This window comes from Salvelinus alpinus, chromosome 4 (assembly GCF_045679555.1).
Source record: "Salvelinus alpinus chromosome 4, SLU_Salpinus.1, whole genome shotgun sequence".
NCBI classification, from domain to species: domain Eukaryota; kingdom Metazoa; phylum Chordata; class Actinopteri; order Salmoniformes; family Salmonidae; genus Salvelinus; species Salvelinus alpinus.
In genome coordinates, this window is record NC_092089.1 from 39436132 (window position 1) to 39456995 (window position 20864).

At 45.0% G+C, this 20864-nt stretch overlaps 1 protein-coding gene across 2 annotated transcripts in view; it reads left to right on the forward strand.

Annotated features, from left to right (window-relative positions):
- LOC139573497 (cyclin-dependent kinase 14) overlaps positions 1 to 20864 on the forward strand; it is a 230937-nt gene that overhangs the window by 23183 nt on the left and 186890 nt on the right. Inside the window, exon 1 of one of the 2 annotated variants that reach the window (XM_071397005.1) lies at positions 11047 to 11235. The exons of the other annotated variant lie outside the window; for it this stretch is intronic. The gene's annotated coding sequence lies outside the window, so the exon portion shown is untranslated. Of the gene's footprint in view, positions 1 to 11046; positions 11236 to 20864 lie in introns of those variants that run through there. 2 annotated transcript variants of the gene reach the window in all.

Genomic DNA, 20864 nt, shown 5'->3' on the forward strand with positions numbered 1-20864 from the left:
GAAGCTCGGCCTCTCTTGTTTTGTCTCACATTTTCTCTTACATACTGAGAGTTCAAAACAATTTGGAAAAAGTGTCAAATGTCAAGGTAAATATTGTGTTTAATGATCAGCCCTTTTGAAAGGAGAAGGTTAGGGGATATTGTGTTTAATGATCAGCCCTTTTGAAAGGAGAAGGTTAGGGGATATTGTGTTTAATGATCAGCCCTTATGAAAGGAGAAGGTTAGGGGATATTGTGTTTAATGATCAGCCCTTTTGAAAGGAGAAGGTTAGGGGATATTGTGTTTAATGATCAGCCCTTTTGAAAGGAGAAGGTTAGGGGATATTGTGTTTAATGATCAGCCCTTATGAAAGGAGAAGGTTAGGGGATATTGTGTTTAATGATCAGCCCTTTTGAAAGGAGAAGGTTAGGGGATATTGTGTTTAATGATCAGCCCTTTTGAAAGGAGAAGGTTAGGGGATATTGTGTTTAATGATCAGCCCTTTTGAAAGGAGAAGGTTAGGGGATATTGTGTTTAATGATCAGCCCTTTTGAAAGGAGAAGGTTAGGGGATATTGTGTTTAATGATCAGCCCTTTTGAAAGGAGAAGGTTAGGGGATATTGTGTTTAATGATCAGCCCTTTTGAAAGGAGAAGGTTAGGGGATATTGTGTTTAATGATCAGCCCTTTTGAAAGGAGAAGGTTAGGGGAAAAAACACAATGATCTCTGTTGACCTTTGGAAAGGGGGAAATATCACCTTTCATCTCCGAGCGAATAAGCACTCTTTCTTCTCTCAATTTAGACAGCTCTGCTATTTGGAGGCTCATTATGAGAGGAAGAGTGTGTGTGTGTGTGTGTGTGTGTGTGTGTGTGTGTGTGTGTGTGTGTGTGTGTGTGTGTGTGTGTGTGTGTGTGTGTGTGTGTGTGTGTGTGTGTGTGTGTGTGTGTGTGTGTGTGTGTGTGTGTGTGTGTGTGTGGTGTGTGCAAGCCAGTCTGTTCACTCTACAGAGTCCAGAGAGGCCCATAGAGTCTTGCTCTGACATTTTTGGGAGGTCAGGATGGGAAGTGGGATATGGGAGTACTGTGGCAGGTGAGAAAATGAGAGAGAGAGAGAGAGAGAGAGAGAGAGAGAGAGAGAGAGAGAGAGAGAGAGAGAGAGAGAGAGAGAGAGAATGTAGAAAGAGGGGAATGGAGTGAGAGAGAGAGAGAGAGAGAGACATGGATGTAGGGAAGGATGAGGAAGAGGGAGAAGGAAGGAGGGTGAGAGATAAGGAGTGGAGGAGAGGATGGAGAGAAAAAAAATGAGAAAGTGTGTGTGAGAGTGGGGGAATAGTGTGAAATAGTAATAGTGGTTAAGGGAGAGGGGTATAGGCGGTGAATCTCAAACCAGCCCCTTGCCCCGAAACTCTGAAGGTGACTTCTAGGGCTGGGAATTGCCAGGGATCTAACGATACAATGTTATCACGATACTTACACTCTTAGAAAAAAGGGTTCCAAAAGGGTTCTGCAGCTGTCCCCATAAGATAACCCTTTTTGGTTCCAGGTGTAACTATTTTGGATACCACCCTCTTTGGAAAGGGTTTAACCTGGAACCAAAAGGGGTTCTTCAAAGGGTTCTCCTAAGAACCATTTTTGGTTCTAGATACAGTGCCTTCAGAAAGTATTCATACCCCTTGACTTTTTCAACATTTTGTTGTGTTACAGCTGAATTTAAAATGGATGAAATTTAGATTTGTTGGTCACTGGCCTACACACAATACCCCATAATGTCAAAGTGGAATGATGTTTATTGAACGTTTTACAAATTAATAAAACATGTTTTGAGTTAATACGTATTCAACCCCTTTGCTATGGCAAGCCTAAATAAGTTCAGGAGTAAAAATTTGCTTAACAAGTCACATAATAAGTTGCATGGATCCTGACTGGTTGCAGTGATGCAGGATGCTCTTGATGGTGCAGCTGTAGAACTTTTTGGGATCTGAGGACCCATGCCAAATCTTTTTCAGTCTCCTGAGGGAGAATAGGCTTTGTCGTGCCCTCTTCACACTGTTTTAGTGTGTTTGGACCATGATAGTTTGTTGGTGATGTGGACACCAAGGAACTTGAAGCTCTCAACCTGCTCCACTACAGCCCCGTCAATGAGAATGGGGCGTGCTCTGTCCTCCTTTTCCTGTAGTCCACAATCACCTCCTTTGTCTTGATCACGTTGAGGGAGAGGTTGTTGTCCTGGCACCACACGGCCAGGTCTCAGACCTCCTCCCTATAGGCTGTCTCATCATTGTCGGTGATCAGGCCTACCACTGTTGTCGTCTGCTTAACTTAATGATCGTGTTGGAGTCGTGTTTGGCCACACAGAACAGGGAACACATGAGGGGACTAAGTACACACCCCTGAGGGGCCCCAGTGTTAAGGATCAGCGCGGCAGACGTGTTGTTGCCTACTCTTACCACCTGGGGGCGGCCTGTCAGGAAGTCCAGGATCCAGTTGCAGAGGGAGGTGTTTAGTTCCAGAGTCCTTAGCTTAGTGATGAGCTTCGTGGGCACTATGGTGTTGAACGCTGAGCTGTAGTCAATGAACAGCATTCTCACATAAGTGTTCCTTTTGTCCAGGTGAGAAAGGGCAGTGTGGAGTGTGATTTGAGATTGCGTCATCTGTGGATCTGTTGGGGCGGTATGCGAATTGGAGTTGGTCTAGGGTATCCGGGAGGATGCTGTTGATGTGAGCCATGACCAGCCTTTCAAAGCACTTCAGGGCTACCGACGTGAGACGTGACTTGAATGATGCAAATCATGTTCCACTTACAAATAAAACAAGCATGAAATTCAAATTAACAAGTACCCCGTGTCATTTTGCAAGATTTAAACCTCAGTAACAGTTAAACATTTAATTTGAGAGGTGTTTCATCTGTTACGTGTCAAGTCTCGAAATGAGACATTAGCAAATGCATGTGGCAAACAGTATAATTAGGCACACCTCTCCATTCTTTTGTATTAAATTGCACAAACTCTAAACATATCGCAGTGCGTGTCGGGATAGCACTTCACTCTGAAACCTGCAGCCTTGCTGGATTGGTCAAAGTGGCTATAGGAGGGTCTAATTAGCCCCTACCTACACCCTTGATCATTTTCACTCCCTCAGCTTTCACACTTGTGCAATCGGCGGATTCGCACATGAGCGCGCAAATGGAGGGCCGAGGGTACGGGGGTGATTTGGGATTCAGCCAGGGTCTTACTGCAGTGTCCGACCCCTCCTCTGTCTGTGTGTGTAGTTGTTGGTGATTAGATGTTAGGCAGCAGCTGGTGTCTATATTAAACCCTCTAATTATCTCTGAACGACGGCAGCAGCAGGTTAGTCCTACTCGTTTGGATCACACACGCACACACACACACACATGCACACACACACACACACATACACACACACACACACACACACACACACATACACACACACACACACACACACACACACACACACACACACACACACACACACACACACACACACACACACACACACACACACACACACACACACACACACACACACACACACACACACAGTCAGATGTAATTATGGAGGATATGTGCTGATTCCCATAACTAACTACTCCTCTGCTCCGGGAAAACATGCCAAACGAACCCAACACCAAACTGTAAATGTCAAAGTCTGAATTATTAATCACTGCAGCAACACATGCTGTTATGACTGCGCAATGCTGCATAAATGGACGTTTAATGGGAATTTTAGTCAGTCACAAACGTGATGGGTGTTTTTGTATGCAGGGGGGAAGTTCTTCTGCAGTGAGATCAAATAATTCTCTAGAAAACTCTGAAGATGCAGTCCCATCCATGGATACACTATACTGACATAGTATGTTGCAATTTGGCTGCAGATCACCTCCTCATTCATACAGTACTGTAGTTTCCACATCCTACTGAATGAAGGAATGGATATATGGAAATCTCTCTCTGGAAATCTGTCAAAAGCTGCTTTGTTGACAGCCCTGCTTGGCTGAAATGGAGTGATAACAAAGGCTGTCTTTCTTCCTCCGTAGCTCTGTCGCTATCTCTGTGAGGCTGTGACCTCCTCTTATCTAACGCCCGATAAGGCACTTTGTCATTCAACAGTTTACCAGCCAGCAAAGGGGACTGAAGAGTTGTTCTCTCTCTCTCCACTGAAGATATTTCCAGAGTGTTGCTTACTACTTCACTTTGATAACAGTAGAAAAAAAAATATGACATTTACCATACCTCGGTCTTACAAACTTATCTGTGACAAGACTAGTGTTTTTTGCTTAATATCCCTTATTTTAGTAAAGATTATGTACAGTCTCAACAGAGGGCTAGGGATAACCTATTGGCTTTATTAGAAGGACTGGCTGAACAGAGACTAGGGCCTCTGAGATTATATCACTCCCATGCTTTATGATGTCATTTCCTGCCCTGATGAGGATGGGAGAGGAGAGGACTTACCCTTTTGTGTCTTTTATTTATTTTTATTTAACCTTTATTTAACCAGGTAGGCTAGTTGAGAACAAGTTCTCATTTAACAACTGCGACCTGGCCAAGATAAAGCAAAGCAGTGCGACACAAACAACAACACAGAGTTATACATGGAATAAACAAACATACAGTCAATAATGCAGTAGAAAAAGTCTATATACAGTGTGTGCAAATGAGGTAGGATAAGGGAGGTAAGGCAATAAATAGGCCATAGTGGTGAAATAATTACAATTTAGCAATTAAACACTGGAGCGATAGATGTGCAGGAGATGAGTGTGCAAGTAGAGATACTGGGGTATAAAGGAGCAAAATAAATAACAGTATGGGGATGAGGTAGTTGGATGGGCTATTTACAGATTGGCTATGTACAGGTGCAGTGATCTGTGAGCTGCTCTGACAGCTGGTGCTTAAAGTTAGTGAGGGAGATATGAGTCTCTGAGTCATCTGAGCCCAACATTACTTTGAGTTGTATCACAGTTGGACTAAGGATGAATGAATGGCCTGAGATGAATCTCTCTCATGTGATGGCACAGCAGTTAAAACTTTGTTTGTATGGAAACTGGACAATTAATTAGTCATTCATTGTTCTAAACCTTTCTGACCCTGTGGTAGAGCATGATGTCATCCTAGTGGTATGTTCCAACGTCCCTGTTACTCAGTGTTGAGATTCACATCTTGAGAACAGAGATTCTCTCTTAACGGCACTGGATGAGACTGGTGTTAGTCAGATTCTGTGTGGACAATGCTCTGATTGAATAGGACTCTAGTCTATGATGGAGGTACCAATAGTACAGAGATGGGTTCATATGTTTCTGAGGCATTGCTTTAATATGGCATGTCAATGACAGTCTTGTCACCCAATAGTCTCTCTTGATATTGGCAGTTGTGGCACATTCTTGTTTGATAGTGTTAATCAATGCACTGCTCCTCTGACTGTGCTGATCTTATCTCACCTGTTGGTGAGTCATTGCCATCTACTGGTCACATGATGCTCAGAGTTCATTTAACGTTTATTTGTAGTTTTGTCTCGTCGTGTTGTGGTCATTCACAGTTCCAATCTGTCCCTTCTGTCTTTTGAGCAACAATCACTAGTCAGCAAGGTAGACAGCAGTTAAGATCATATCTAACTTGAAAGGTAGAGTACGCTGTCATTTAACTTTCTGCTGAAAGTGCTCCTAATAACAGGCTTAGGTCTTATCTCTTTTCTCTCAGCAGTCTGAAATGCCATTCAAGTTTCTTCACCCTTCATTTGAAACCATCTTCCTGCAAATTACTACTCCACTCTCACTTTAGAAATCCATCCAGGCAGTTGACTTGATAAACTCAGCACCACCACCCAGAACCACGTAACGTTCCATTGTTACAAAGGAGGATCCTCTCTGAAGTCATACATAGCCCCATATCCCTACACTTCTAGTGAACCTCAACCTCGGTGATCCTCCTCTCTCCTCCTGGTCCATCTGAAGGCAGTATGAAGCAGGGTCATCCCAAGGCCAATCCACTGTTAGATGTCTTTCTCTAGCCCTATGACTCCATGGCTCCCAGACCTCTCCTCTTTGTGGATGATGCTAGCTCAACTACCATCTCTCTGAGAGTTCCTCTGTTCTCCTGGAGCCGTTGGGCCGCATCCCAAATGGCACTCTATCCCATATGTAAATTACTACTTCTGACCAGGGACCATAGGGTTCTGGTCAAAAGTAGTGCACTATGTAGGGAATAGGGTCCCATTTAGGACACAGCGTTGTACCCAGAGCTGCTCAGTGATGAATAGGATAGGGATTATAGCTCTTCTTCTTTCAATTCAGCCGGCGCTGACTCCGGAGCAGAGTCTTATTCATGTCGCTGGGATTGCAGTTATCAGCCTGAGTGATTTGCATTTTAAAGTCAGCAACAAAGCCACAAAGCTTCAGGGTGATTCCTCACTGGCGAACAGACAGACAAGACAGGCCAACTGATGAGCTATTTGTCCATTCCCGCTATTAAGAAATAATTGTGTGAAGACCACGTCCCCTTAGGCCCAGAGGCTACAGGTGTTGTTTCATTAATCAGTCTTCAATTAATTGCAACGCTGAGCTGTGGAGGCAATCAGCAGGTTTTCCAATAAGCAGTGTTGTGTTTAGTGGTGTTGTGGCGGCTGGGTGTGTTATGTCTTGGTGTTTGTGATTGGGTCTCTTCTATTGATCTGATGTTGCCTGGGCCCAGAGGTGGAGGGAGGGAGGGAGACAGACTTCTGGAGGGGAGCCAGGGGTGTGTCATCAGCATCCTAAAACCTAATGCAGAAGGGTGAGGGAGGTGGAGGAGAGGGGAGATGTGCTATCTGAGTTCAAGAGGAGTATCACTGCACACACACACACTTGTTTTTTTCTATCCTCGTGGACACCAAACATTTATTTCCTTTCAAAACCCTATTTTCCCTAACCCGTAACCCAAAGCATAAACCTAACTCCTAACACTAAACTTAACCCCTAAACTTAAAATAGCCTTTGTCCTCATGGGGATGTGGGAAATGTCCGCATTAGGGAGAATTTTCCTTGTTTTACTATCCTTGTGGGGATGAGGATAGAACAAGACCACACACACACACACACACAGCTGGACTGAGAAAAGCACCAGCTGTGTGGTGGTTTAGTTTGTCGTGTGTAGGATGTACTGTACCTCATCATGGCTGATGTGAAGTGGATATGGGGGTTCTGCCGTGTTATATGCTTTTGCCCTTGGAGAACTGTCTCCTTCCTCAGAGAGGTGAATCAGTCAGGGATTGGAATGCTCTGATTGGCCTTATTCTGTTACAAGGGGAGGAGTCTAATATATATTCACTTTGTATATTTGAAATATATAGCTACTCCCTTATTCTCACTGTATAAATACTACAAAATGATTTCACTGTATGAATACCACATCACAGTCAGGCAGGCTCTAAGATGAAATATATTGTGTATGGTGCCCAAGCAGGGCTAAGCCAATTATAGCAGGCAGTGTGATGCAAATGTGATGTTCACTGGCAGTGTGAACACAGTGAGCTGGTTTTAATGGCCTTCCTAATGGCTAGTAGGGCTGTTGCTTTCATCTCATCTGCTTACAAAGTTGGCCAACTGAAGTTGAACTCTAGAATTATCATATCTGTGCATATGTGAAGTCAGCCATTTTATTCCCTGTCCTTCCCTGTCAATGAAACATGAATGGCCACCGAGATGCATCAGCCTGTAGGCAAACAATACAAGGTTATACTGTCTCTGTGCTATCTACGCTTTAATACGTTACCTTATGTCACTGACACATTGCTTTACTGCTATTTCATTTGTTATTTGCTAAGTTTTTATTACTGAGGAGTTTCCTAATGATATGGACTCGGATGATAATTCCCTAATTTGTACTGTGTGAGGAAGTCCAGCCCAGGGAGTGTGGTGTCTTCTCTCTGTCATCTCATGGTCCAGAAACATGAATGCATCCCGTTATAAGGCAGAAGTTTGGGCTATTTGCAACTGAACGCCGTCTCGGTACAAAAGCTCTAAGATCCTAAATGACACGGCCTGTGATTCTGGAGCTTGTTTCATTAGACTTCCAAATGAGATAAATTGACTTGTCAGTCTGGAGCGTGAGGAACAGTAAACAAAGAAATGCTTAACTTGTCTTAATTCAGTAGCTGTTAACTTACATCAGCAATCCTAAGGAGACCCAGGCGGTTTGAAGAGATCTGTACCAAACAATATACACACTGAATATATTCAGTTTGGAGGGGAGTTTAGAAGGGGGAAGTTATTGGTGTCTAGTATTTTATAGGAAGCAAGATGATTTAAACTGAAATAACATATTTAGTACCATCCAAAAGGGTTTGAAAAATAGCAAGCGGTACCTACTGCATCGTATATATCAGTACTATAGTATATCAGCAGTATGTAGCTTTTCATGTCTTTGACGATGACACAACAGTCCAACCACTTCAACTCCATTTCCTCCACCACCTGTTCATTGATACTTAACCACATTGTCTTTCCTTGTTGTGACTGATGTGTTTCAGTAATGTTTCTGGGGTGTTATCTGGTGGTTGGTTACGATGCTGGTGTTCAGCTGTCTGATATGGAGAGTGTGTTATTACATTACTCCTCACCTAATGGATGGGAGGATGGAGGGAGAGAGTGATTGAAGTGCGACCCAGGCCCTGGCCCTGTAACCTGAGAAAGATAAACTCTCTCTCTCTCTCTCAGCCCTGAAAGCCTGAAAACAAGGGACTATATACAGACAACACATGAGGGAGAGCGAGGGAGGGAGAGAGAGGGAGAGAGAGAGAGGTAGTGTGAGTGGATGGGAGGAAGGAAGTCATCTGTCAAGATGAGTTATGATGTATGGCAGGGATGGGAGGGAGTAATGATGATTGGAGGACTTGTAGGGTTGCTGTAGACTCCAGTGGATATCCAGATTGCTTTTCTCCTCTGGGAGTCCAGCTGTGTGAAGGGGGAGAGGAAGAGGAGAGCAGAGAGGGATGGATGGATAGCAGTAGTGGTGAATGGTGAAAGGCTGAAGGGCATGCCGTGTCAGCGCGGATGGAGGGATGGAAAGGATGGATGACAGGAGAGAAAAGGGCAGGCCAGAGGGCACTGCTACTGTGTTGCTCCCAGTCAGATGAATCTCTCTGGTCTATCAGCCCCCCGCTGTGTCTCTAGCCCCACTTCCTCTCAATTCCTCTCACTTCCTCTCCTTTTAACCCCCCTTTCATCATCATCATTTCACAGGCCCTCAACCATACCCCTTCCCTCTCTCTCTCTCTCCGCTGGTGGTCCTTCTGGTTCCCTGTGTGTGTGTGTGTGTGTGTGTGTGTGTGTGTGTGTGTGTGTGTGTGTGTGTGTGTGTGTGTGTGTGTGTGTGTGTGTGTGTGTGTGTGTGTGTGTGTGTGTGTGTGTGTGTGTGTGTGTGTGTGTGTCCTGTGTGTCCTGAATAATACATGAGCCAGAGCCCTCTTGGATTCTCCACCCACGCACTAGTACCCTCCAACACTGCCAGCATGCCTCCCTCAGTGTGGGTGTGTGTGCATGCATGTTTCGAATAAAGCATATAGTTAGTTCAGGCAGGTTATTGTTCCTGTCAGTGGATGTCTACATGTCTTGTAGGATATCCTCAGTTGTTATGTTGATATATGTACAATAACGGACAACCAGCTCGCTTGACCCCGATGTCAGCCGCACCAATATGTCGGAAGAAACACTGTTTGATTGACGATCGGAGTCAGCTTGCAGTGCGGTGCAGTGCTTTTGACCGCTGCGCCACCCAGGACCCCTTTACCGATTTAATATTGTATTAGGATGCTAAGTGTTTCCTGAATTATATTCTATGATTGCCAGGGTAAAATGCCCATTTGTTAGCCTCGAGATACAACGTTGTTAATGTGGATTTCACGCTTTTCTGCCTGTTATCAGGTATGTTAATGAAGAGCCTCCACAACACAATGGACACACTGGTTCCTGTGGCAACACGTCAGTCAGGGTCATCCATGAGATGAAGAGAAAGAAAAAGATAGGTGAAGAGGAGAAAGGGAGTGAGAGAACGAGAGAGAGAGAGAGAGAGAGAGAGAGAGAGAGAGAGAGAGAGAGAGAGAGAGAGAGAGAGAGGTAGAGAGCAAAGTCTGATATTAAGAAAGCGAGAGAGTAATATTTCTCTCCGTCTATCTGTGGTTTGTGGTGTGCAATGTGACAGGGTCATGATGTTGGCGTTTTCACAAAGTGAGCTGTCACAGTGGAAGATAATTATTTGACCTCTATACCCTATCTGAATGACACACACACACACACACACACACACACACACACACACGCACGCACGCACGCACGCACGCACGCACGCACGCACGCACGCACGCACGCACGCACACACACACCCCTACTTCCATATGAAAAATTGAAGAGACAATATCAGATGAATGTATACTGAATGCAATATGTTGTGAGAGCTAGGGAGAGAGAATAAACCCTGACAGCACTTAAGGAGTGTCTCCCCATGCATCTCTCCTCTGTGATTGTTGTTGATGCTGCTCATCCAGGGCTAGATTAATGGATGCAGGCTGGCAGGGTAAGTGCTGCAGCCTAAGTGTATACTGTACTGTGCTATACAGAGAGAGAGAGAGAGAGAGAGAGAGCGAGAGAGAGAGAGAGAGAGAGAGAGAGAGAGAGAGAGAGAGAGAGAGAGATAGACACAATCGATAGTGTTTGAGCACTTCTCTCCCTTTTGCCAGCCCCAGCTCAGCCCCGGCTCAGCGCACGCATGGGCTAACCCAGCTACACTGCTACACTGCTATTGCTAATGCTGCAGACACTGCTGCTGCCACAGTCTAACTTCCTCAAACCACCGGCCGCACCATCTCTCATCGCTAAACGGGGGCCGCCGGTGCTGCAGGATCGCTGACACGGACACAGGAGAACCCCTCAGCCATCTGCTGCGTCACAGCCTGTCTCCTAACGCACCTCTCATCTCAAATCACAACACATCATCTCTCTCTGCTCAGTGCCCGGGAGGATTGTGACGCGTCAGTCTGCCACTTCCCCCCCTCCAGTTTCACTCCCCCCTGTGTTGTAGTACAATCTCCTCCTTTCCAACCTGCCAGGGCTAGCGGGAGAGAGAGGGAGAGACAGAGCAAGGGATAGAGAGGGAGATGTTTAGAGTTTGTTAGCAGGGAAATGAGAGGAGAGTGATTGGTGTTAGAGGTGCGGTGTGTTCCGTCTGCTCTCCAGAGAATCCCAGGTGAGCTGTGTCCTGCTATAAGGTAAGAAGACAAACTGATTACTGATGATTTCTCCTCCTCCCCAAATCCCTAGTTTCCTCTCTCCCTTCATCCCTCTCTCGTGGTAGAACAGTGCGTGCAGGTGTGTGTCTGTGTGTGTGTGTGTGTGTGTGTGTGTGTGGCGCTCAGCCGGAATAGTATTCCTCAGACACATCACACACATGCTGTACAGTACGTTAGATGGACATGTTTACCATTTACCATCTAGGGCATGTAGAGAAATAGACGGAGTAGCAGCAGTGCTGTGTGTGTGCATGTGGGTGTGTATGTGTATGTGCATCTCTGTGTGTGTGTGTGTGTGTGTGTGTGTGTGTGTGTGTGTGTGTGTGTGTGTGTGTGTGTGTGTGTGTGTGTGTGTGTGTGTGTGTGTGTGTGTGTGTGTGTGTGTGTGTGTGTGTGTGTGTGTGTGTGGACCATGATGAGCTCACATGCTAGCTCCACGCAGGCCCACCTGAGACTATCTGTGTGTGATAGTGATTAGGGAGGATGTGACATGGTTATGTAGACGCAGGGGGGAGGGGTTGTGTGTGAGCTGAGCTGAACGGTGAGCTGACTCTGGAACTCTGGAAAGCCTCATCTGCAGTTTCTGTACAGGTTCTTTACGTTGCATTCATTCAGCAAGCAGAAATGAGAGCATCTTTAGACTTCTTTCTGCCTCTCTGTCTCTCGCCTCCTCCCTCCCTCCTCCCTCCTTCCCTCCCTCAGTGCTAGAAGGTATGTTTCCATTGTTGTGCTGCGAGGTGCTGATGTTTACCCGTCTGAATGGCTACTCTGTAGCAGTGTTTCCTGCTCACATGTCACGCTGGTCTGAGTGTCCGTCGGACCGAGCGATGCCACTCTCCCATCTGTGTTAACGCCTCACAGAATGCTACGGAGGCAGAGAGGCTGTGCCTTGGGCTTTTCTGCAGGGCCATACGACACAACGTACATTCTTGTCTTTCTAAGGAGATGGGAGAAGAGAAATAAACAGGAACGCAGCCGCAGCCCTCCTCCAATGGCTCGATGGTTTAGTCTGGTTGAACGGTGATAGATACTTTTGAAATGTATATTTATTATATCTATCACCGTTCAACCAGACTAAACCATCGAGCCATGGAGGGGTGCTGCTGCTTTTCTCTTCCCTCTTCTCCTTAGAAAGACCAGAAGAGAACAGGGACTGATTTCAGAAAGAGAATGATGAGGACAAAAAGGGAGGGAAAGCGACGAGGGAAATAAGAGAGGAGTGGATGAGAGAGTCAAGTGGTTAGGAGAGGGAGGAAGAGGGGGAAGAAGGCAGAGAGGCCTAAGGAGGAGTGACTGGTTCTACATGCTTAGAGAAAAGGGGATCCAAAAGGGTTCTTCGGCTGTCCCCATAGAAAAAAAACTTTTTTGGTCCCAAGTAGAACCCTTTTTGGTTTCAATTAGAACCCTCTGTGGAAAGAGTTCTTCAGGAACCCATAAGGGTTCTACCTGGAACCAAAAGGGTTCTACTTGGAACCAAAAGAGTTCTACCTGGAACCCAAACGGTTCTTCAAAGGGCCTCTATGCAGAGAGCCGGATGACCATTTTAGGATCCAGAGAGCACCTTGTTTTCTAAGAGTGTAGGGCCTAAGTTGAAGTGGTGCTCTTTTGATAGTGAGTTATGAGGAGGCCATTGTCTGGGTTCAAACCTGAGCCCTTTACACTTCCTGTAATGCACAGAGTCTCATCTGCTATGAAGCCAGATGTAGACTGTTTGATATTCCAGATCAGGGGTAGGCCATGCTGTTGTTGGAGTGCTGCAGACACTGCAGGATTTCCCCCCAACTAGACACCACACTGAGCTACTAAGTTAATTGATCAGTTCAGCGAATGCTTCAATTCAACCCACCTGTCCTACCTGCAGCACTCCAGGACCAGGGTTGCCTACCCCTGTTCCAGATATTGATCTATCATGTATGCTGCCCCTCCGCCTTACCCTTCACGGTGGTATATGTGCATATCTTGTTAGTAATCTCTGTTCTGTTTAGGTCAGATCCATTTCTATAGAGCACAATGGTAGCCTTAGTACTATGATAATGATTCATAATATGGAGACTGTAGGCTCCATTGAAGTGATAACCATTGATGAATTTATTATAAACACATTGAATGAATATGTATTTCTATGGTGCTAAGCTACTATGAGAGAGGAGAAGAGAAGGGTCACTTCAACCTGGTGTGATAAGTACTACAGCACTTATCTGTCTGGGGGCCGTAGCCTATGCATTCATTCATCTCTGATTCACTGCTACTTTCATAAAAGGAGGAAAATATGTCTGAATCGTCATGGAGACGAGTTTCTAATGACTCAATAATTCACTCTCTATATTTCGTTATGCATATTTAGTTGTTCACACACAGCAGCTGTTTTAGTTGGAGTGGTATGTCTCGTAGTAAATGGGGATGATTTACTGTAGGAAGATCAACCACTTGCGTCCAGTAGAAAAGCATGGAATGAACCATTAACTGATACAACTGTGTTGGTATCATTACATCACCGGACTACTGCTCCACTTGCTGAAGTTCAAATGCCCACTAAACCCACCTTACCCAGTTCAAAGACCCACCCAATCCATCCTACCTTGTTCAAAGCCAACCTATCCTCACTTGCCCTTCAGAAGACTGTCTGTTTCTGGCTCTGCAGGACTAAAGCCAAGCCTCTCTACAGAATGAGAAGAGTCCCTCTAGATGGCCGGCCTCCCAGTCCCTCCCTCTCGTCTGGAGACAGACGTAAATCTATCTTATTATTCCTCTAACAATAATGTCTTCAGACAAGCCCAGCCTAGCGCAGTGTTGAACCTCTTACAGTAGTGTCAGTAAGGCTGAACCTGAGCCAACAGTCATTCTGCCCTGGACCAAAACCTCAACAGAGGCACATTCTGTCAGACACTACATCCAACACCTCAACACTCCTAAATAGAGGGGAGCTTTTAGTTGTGACGTGTTACGTCTAGTGGATTAGATTACCTTGTTCTACTTATTGATCCATTGTTGGTCTCCTCTCCTTGTTCTGGTTGGCTCTGAACAGTGAGATTTGAACTCTAGTAGGTAGAGATCCCCACTGTAGTTTGTAAGTGTCAGAGCGATTGGTCTGAGTGACCCTGTGTGCTTCTGGCTCCTTAGGCTGGAAGTGCTGGGGAAGCCTGCCAATTTACTCATTAATATGTCAGAGTTTTTATCCTCCATCTTAATCCAAATCAGAGCCAAGTTCTCTCGGAACTAATCAGAGGGAGGAGGTGGAGGTGAGGCCTGGGCCTCTGGTCGGCTGGCTGGATGGTTAGCTGACTGAGTGACTGGATGGCTGGCTCTAGATGGACAAAGGGTTGTATAACTCACACAACCTATGGGAGGGATGGATGGAAGGTTTGAGGGACAGAGGGATTGAGGGACAGAGGGATTGAGGGACAGAGGGATTGAGGGACAGAGGTATTGAGGGACAGAGGGATTGAGGGACAGAGGGATTGAGGGACAGAGGTATGGACGGATGGAGGAATGTAGGGTGGAAGAACAGAGGGATTAAGGGATGGAGGGACAGGTCAGGGCACAGTTCTGTTTTGTGGACAGCTGTAAAGGATCTGGTTTGCTCTATTTGAATTAGTGTTTTATTCTAATCAGGCTTATTAACCAATGATTTATACACTAGATGTCTGATGGGGGCACTGTGTTGAAGCCATCGTGCCTCCATCTTGGCACTCCCTCACTGTTGTAAAAAAATATATTTTGGAAGTTATAGAAATACGTTTATTAATGTCTACATTTGTTTTTGTCACAATTATTCTATTACAGACACCTTAATAAATAAACATAATACTTCAATACATGTAATTTAGTCCTTGAAACATTTAATTGAAATACTGTAAAATTCCATTAACTCCTATGGAGGACTGCTCCTACTGCTGAGAGCCAATATGGCCGACCGGTGAATTCAAAGCCTCTCAATGGCCAATACATAGCAATCGGCAATTCAGGGTTTATATAAATCATTCATTCTTATCAACCCAGCCGTGGCAAAGATACTGTAGCTAAGTGGATTGGGAAAAATGTAGAAAATCACCTACCTTTCCCAAAGCCTAACCCAATGGGTTATCACCAGAGGAGCTGTGTTCATGACATCACATGAACACAGCTATGAGTAGTCACTGTGATGTAATGAACACAGCTCCTCTGGCTATGAGCAGTCACTGTGATGTAATGTATACAGCTCCTCTGGCTATGAGCAGTCACTGTGATGTAATGAACACAGCTCCTCTGGCTATGAGCAGTCACTGTTATGTCATGAACACAGCTCCTCTGGCTATGAACAGTCACTGTGATGTAATGAACACAGCTCCTCTGGCTATGAGCAGTCACTGTGATGTCATGAACACAGCTCCTCTGGCTATGAGCAGTCACTGTGATGTCATGAACACAGCTCCTCTGGCTATGAGCAGTCACTGTGATGTAATGAACACAGCTCCTCTGGCTATGAGCAGTCACTGTGATGTCATGAACACAGCTCCTCTGGCTATGAGCAGTCACTGTGATGTAATGAACACAGCTCCTCTGGCTATGAGCAGTCCCTGTGATGTAACGAACACAGCTCCTCTGGCTATGAGCGGTCACTGTGATGTAATGAACACAGCTCCTCTGGCTATGAGCAGTCACTGTGATGTCATGAATACAGCTCCTCTGGCTATGAGCAGTCCCTGTGATGTAACAAACACAGCTCCTCTGGCTATGAGCAGTCCCTGTGATGTAACAAACACAGCTCCTCTGGCTATGAGCAGTCCCTGTGATGTAACAAACACAGCTCCTCTGGCTATGAGCAGTACCTGTGATGTAACAAACACAGCTCCTCTGGCTATGAGCAGTCCCTGTGATGTAACAAACACAGCTCCTCTGGCTATGAGCAGTACCTGTGATGTAACAAACACAGCTCCTCTGGCTATGAGCAGTACCTGTGATGTAACAAACACAGCTCCTCTGGCTATGATCAGTCCCTGTGATGTAACAAACACAGCTCCTCTGGCTATGATCAGTCCCTGTGATGTAACAAACATAGCTCCTCTGGCTATGAGCAGTCCCTGTGATGTAACAAACACAGCTCCTCTGGCTATGATCAGTCCCTGTGATGTAACAAACATAGCTCCTCTGGCTATGAGCAGTCCCTGTGATGTAACAAACATAGCTCCTCTGGCTATGAGCAGTCCCTGTGATGTAACAAACACAGCTCCTCTGGCTATGATCAGTCCCTGTGATGTAACAAACACAGCTCCTCTGGCTATGATCAGTCCCTGTGATGTAACAAACATAGCTCCTCTGGCTATGAGCAGTCCCTGTGATGTAACAAACACAGCTCCTCTGGCTATGATCAGTCCCTGTGATGTAACAAACATAGCTCCTCTGGCTATGAGCAGTACCTGTGATGTAACAAACACAGCTCCTCTGGCTATGATCAGTCCCTGTGATGTAACAAACATAGCTCCTCTGGCTATGAGCAGTCCCTGTGATGTAACAAACACAGCTCCTCTGGCTATGAGCAGTCCCTGTGATGTAACAAACACAGCTCCTCTGGCTATGAGCAGTCACTGTGATGTAACAAACACAGCTCCTCTGGCTATGAGCAGTCACTGTGATGTAACAAACACAGCTCCTCTGGCTATGAGCAGTCACTGTGATGTAACAAACACAGCTCCTCTGGCTATGAGCAGTACCTGTGATGTAACAAACACAGCTCCTCTGGCTATGATCAGTCCCTGTGATGTAACAAACACAGCTCCTCTGGCTATGATCAGTCCCTGTGATGTAACAAACATAGCTCCTCTGGCTATGAGCAGTCCCTGTGATGTAACAAACACAGCTCCTCTGGCTATGATCAGTCCCTGTGATGTAACAAACATAGCTCCTCTGGCTATGAGCAGTCCCTGTGATGTAACAAACATAGCTCCTCTGGCTATGAGCAGTCCCTGTGATGTAACAAACACAGCTCCTCTGGCTATGAGCAGTCCCTGTGATGTAACAAACACAGCTCCTCTGGCTATGAGCAGTCACTGTGATGTAACAAACACAGCTCCTCTGGCTATGAGCAGTCACTGTGATGTAACAAACACAGCTCCTCTGGCTATGATCAGTCCCTGTGATGTAACAAACACAGCTCCTCTGGCTATGAGCAGTACCTGTGATGTAACAAACACAGCTCCTCTGGCTATGAGCAGTCACTGTGATGTAACAAACATAGCTCCTCTGGCTATGAGCAGTCCCTGTGATGTAACAAACACAGCTCCTCTGGCTATGAGCAGTCCCTGTGATGTAACAAACACAGCTCCTCTGGCTATGAGCAGTCACTGTGATGTAACAAACACAGCTCCTCTGGCTATGAGCAGTCACTGTGATGTAACAAACACAGCTCCTCTGGCTATGAGCAGTCCCTGTGATGTAACAAACACAGCTCCTCTGGCTATGAGCAGTCCCTGTGATGTAACAAACACAGCTCCTCTGGCTATGATCAGTCACTGTGATGTAACAAACACAGCTCCTCTGGCTATGAGCAGTCCCTGTGATGTAACAAACACAGCTCCTCTGGCTATGAGCAGTCACTGTGATGTAACAAACACAGCTCCTCTGGCTATGAGCAGTCACTGTGATGTAACAAACACAGCTCCTCTGGCTATGAGCAGTCACTGTGATGTAACAAACACAGCTCCTCTGGCTATGAGCAGTCACTGTGATGTAACAAACACAGCTCCTCTGGCTATGAGCAGTCACTGTGATGTAACAAACACAGCTCCTCTGGCTATGAGCAGTCCCTGTGATGTAACAAACACAGCTCCTCTGGCTATGAGCAGTCACTGTGATGTAACAAACATAGCTCCTCTGGCTATGAGCAGTCACTGTGATGTAACAAACACAGCTCCTCTGGCTATGAGCAGTCACTGTGATGTAACAAACACAGCTCCTCTGGCTATGAGCAGTCCCTGTGATGTAACAAACACAGCTCCTCTGGCTATGAGCAGTCCCTGTGATGTGTGCTGCAGTGCTGCAGTGTTGTGTTGTTTTCAGAGACATGGTTTGTGTTATTTTCCAGAGGGTGTTTTTATCTCATGGCACTGCGTCTCCAATGATGGCCACAGATCTGGGACAATGAACGAACGAGTGGTCCATCTGCTCGGCTGTCTGAATATTTTATACAACCATTGATGTTAATTAATTAGGAGATGGTTGGGAAGTGAAACTCATCTCACTAAATATCTGTAGGCTTAGATTATAAGTAGGGAAACTCTCTCAAGAAATGTCTGAAGGCTCACATTGTAACATTGTAATAGTATTATATAATATAGGGCCAGAGCTAAACAGAGCAAAAAATTGCAATTTTTATTATGTTGAACTATTATTAAGTTACCACAAAGTGCCACTTACAGCAATTTCAGGAAGCGCCTCTTTACCATTTACAGTAATTTCAGGAAGTGCCTCTTAATAATTTCTTAATAACAAGTAAATGCAAAGCATCTCTGCTCTTTCCACTGCTGTCTCTGAGACAGTGGCCTATAGCAACGGCAGGTAGAGTGTAGCCTGATCCACCTCTGACAGCCCATTTGACCTCATTGGAAGTGGGAATGAATGTCACACCTTCCTACATCCTTCCTCATGCAGCCCATCACCCATTGATCACCGGGGCGCTTCCGCTCTCCTGATCTCCTGGCCTCCTTTAAGAACCGCCCTCCCTCCATCCTCACACTGCTCTATAATAGATATATACAGGCAGTGCCTTGAGGAGGTGGAGAAGGCTGAGAGGGGTGTCACATCACAAAGAAAGATGCGAGAGCGAGAAAGAGAGAGAGAGACTGCCTTCAAAGGATTGGCCTAGTTAGTGTCAGATGTGCGCATCACACACATCATTCATTTACCAGTCAGGAACACTGACAACAATAGCAACGAGCTCTAAATAGTGACGGCGAGAGGGTAAGGTGTTTTTTCCACTCTTTCTCCTATCGCCTCACATCATCTCTGGCTACCATATTGGCCCTTTGTCTCTCCGTGTGAAAAGGAAATGCACCTTTACACTGTGGCAGGAGGGCCGTGAATGAGGACTAAACCTCTGTTGTCTCTGGTCTGTCTGACTGGGTAAGCATTACAGATAATAGGATAAGTAGTGATGATGGGAGGGAGGTTGCCAGATGCATTACCTTGGACTCCCCTAGCATTACCGTACATCTTCTAATACAGTCTCAGATCTCCACTGGACATCTTCTAATATTCTCCTAAACCCAGATTTCATTGTGTAACTGAACTACTACTGTACATTCTCTAATAATCTATCTAGCTCATATTGTATTGTAACTAAACCACTACCGTACATTCTCTAATAATCTATCTAGCTCATATTGTATTGTAACTAAACCACTACCGTATAATAATCTATCTAGCTCATATTGTAACTAAACCACTACCGTACATCCTCTAATAATCTATCTAGCTGATATTGTATTGTAACTAAACCACTACCGTACATTCTCTAATAATCTATCTAGCTCATATTGTATTGTAACTAAACCACTACCGTACATTCTCTAATAATCTATCTAGCTCATATTGTATTGTAACTAAACCACTACCGTACATTCTCTAATAATCTATCTAGCTCATATTGTAGTGTAACTGAACCACTACCGTACATTCTGTGGTGGTTAATTTCTTTACTATCAAATGAGGAGAGACAAAGGTATCACACAAGTCTGAGTTATACTTAAACTGAATCTTTATTGACGTATTAATAAGGGAGCAGGTCAATACAACACACACATATAAAGTGAATCGATTGAGTGCTCTACCATAATGATGGCTGGTCGACGAATCACCCTCAGATGATTAGTTGAGAGCCCAGAGACAAAAGTACAAAGGTCTTTTATAGCCAAGATACACCCCTTTCTGTCTACATGACGAACAACAGATGTATGGAATGGGTCACAAGGTTAAGATTTGTATGAAAGATACTTTCACAGCAGACAGTATCTGCTGTAAAAACAGTTTTCTTTGTGTAGAGACCAGGGTCTGGCCCTGGGGTCATCTCTCGCTGGTACCATATAGAACAGAAACATTAACTCATGCTCTGGAATGCGGTATCCCCAAAGACATCGTAAATCTTCCAGAGGCCCATCCTCAGTAGAACACACACAGATGAGACTTCTAACAACCCCTTATTCTGTTGCATAAAACAACCATTTGATGCAATAAAAGTATTATAACATCATCTTGCAATTTTGCTCACACATTTCTCTAATAATCTTTCTAGCTCATATTGTAGTGTAACTGAACCACTACCGTACATTCTCTAATAATCTATTGCTCATATTGTAGTGTAACTAAACCACTACCGTACATTCTCCAATAATCTATTGCTCATATTGTAGTGTAACTAAACCACTACCGTACATTCTCTAATAATCTATCTAGCTCATATTGTATTGTAACTAAACCACTACCGTACATTCTCCAATAATCTATTGCTCATATTGTAGTGTAACTAAACCACTACCGTACATTCTCTAATAATCTATCTAGCTCATATTGTAACTAAACCACTACCGTACATTCTCTAATAATCTATCTAGCTCATATTGTAGTGTAACTGAACC